Here is a 1,778-nt window from a genome sequence, read left to right as displayed (position 1 = left end):
GCCTTCAGCAAGCAATCAGCATGCACGCATGAACAGAAAGACTGTGAGGGATTTCTTCCTCCTGGGAACAGACGACGCAATCATAATGGAATTAGGGGATGAGGTCAACATTTTAAAATATATCAATACTGAATAGCACAGGGAATTAGATTCACTATCCAGGGATAAACCATAATAGAAAAGAATATTAAAAATAATATACCCGGCCTCACATCCCGGCGGCCGGGCATGTAGCAGCGGCAGCCGCCGCGGCGGAATATGGGCCGGAACCACTCCCACAAGCCCCCAGTGTTTGACAAGAATGAGGAAGTCAACTTTGACCATTTTCAGATTCTGCGGGCCATTGGTAAAGACAGTTCTGGAAAGGTGTGCATCGTGCAAAAGCGAGACCAAGAAAATGTATGCGATGAAGTGCATGAACAAGCAGAAGTGCCTCTAGAGCGACGAGGTGCGCAACGTCTTCCGGGAACTCCAGATCATGCAGGGTCTGGAGCATCCTCTCCTGGTCAATCTTTGAAGTTTATTCCGGAGAAGGCGATGGCACCGCACTCCAGTACTCTTGCCCGGAAAATCCCATGGACGGAGGAGCCTGGTAGGCTGCAGTCCACGGGGTCGCGAAGAGGCAGGCACGACTGAGCGATTTCACTTCTCTTTCATACATATATATGTACAATATAACTGAGTCACTTTGCTATACAGCAGAAATTAACACAGCATTCTAAATCAACTATACTTCAATAAAAAATAAAATTAAATCAATACAAAATCATAGATGATTAGCTCAAATTAGGGGGGTGGAAAGAACTATGACTGGGGTTGTCAAAGCAGGTGATTTGGAGAAACAAGGGGTTGAGATGGGCCTTAAAGGCTGATTAAGATAAATGGCAACCCACTCCAGTATTCTTGCCTGGAGAATTCTATGGACAGAAGAGCCTGGAGGGCTATAGGACATGAGATCGAAAGGAGGTGCCCATGACTGAGTGACTGAGCACAAGATCGAGCTCAGCCTGGAGGAGGAAGGGCGCATTCCTCTGTCTGGTAAACAGGTGAAGAAACAGATGAAACCTTATCTAGGGCTCAGAACTCACTCAGCACGGTGTTCGGTGAAGGTCACTAAGGGGAAATGGAGACAAACAGCAGTCTGTCCCAAGTGAGTGAGTACAAGCCTGGCTAGAGCAGAGGGTCTTAGAGAGTAGTAAGAGAGAGATCTTTGGGCAGGTTGCGAAGTTCCTTGACAAGAAACTAAGGTATTTTAATTTTAACCTAGAAATAATGAGGAGCCACCGAAACCTGTTGAGCAGGAGCTGGTGTGCAACATGTCAGTGGAGGATCCCGTGGAAAATTTCTTCATGTAACCATGGGAGAGAATCGTTGAGATAGACAAGACTTCATCTAAAGTGGTGGATCGGGAGATGGAGACAGTCAACTTCAATGGTGGATTGATGATGGACAAGCCCTCAAAAGCAAATGGCAGAGTTTAGGCTATAAGTGGATATACAAGTAGAAGTGTCCAACAGCAGGTGAATTGTGGGTCTTAAACCTGGAAGAAAGGTGAAAAGCAGATAGATAATAGATAGACAGTGCATGCTAAGTTGCTTCAGTTGTGTCTGACTTTACAACCCCATGGATGGTAGCTGGCCAAGCTCCTCAGTCCATGGGATTCTCCAGGCAAGAATACTGGAATGGGTTGCCATGCCATCTTCCCAACCCAGGGATGGAACCCATGTGTCTTACATCTCCTGCATCAGCAGGTGGGTTCTTTACCACTAGCACCACCT

At 46.6% G+C, this 1,778-nt stretch overlaps 1 pseudogene; it reads left to right on the top strand.

Moving 5' to 3' along the window:
* The first annotated feature begins 258 nt into the window (after positions 1-258).
* LOC128046232 (serine/threonine-protein kinase 32B-like) lies at positions 259-517 on the top strand (annotated as a pseudogene).
* Positions 518-1,778: the final 1,261 nt, after the last annotated feature.

This window comes from Budorcas taxicolor, chromosome 4 (genome assembly GCF_023091745.1).
Source record: "Budorcas taxicolor isolate Tak-1 chromosome 4, Takin1.1, whole genome shotgun sequence".
In the NCBI taxonomy this organism is placed as follows: domain Eukaryota; kingdom Metazoa; phylum Chordata; class Mammalia; order Artiodactyla; family Bovidae; genus Budorcas; species Budorcas taxicolor.
Note: the sequence above shows the minus strand (reverse complement) of the source record. Positions and strands in the feature narration are given on the sequence as shown.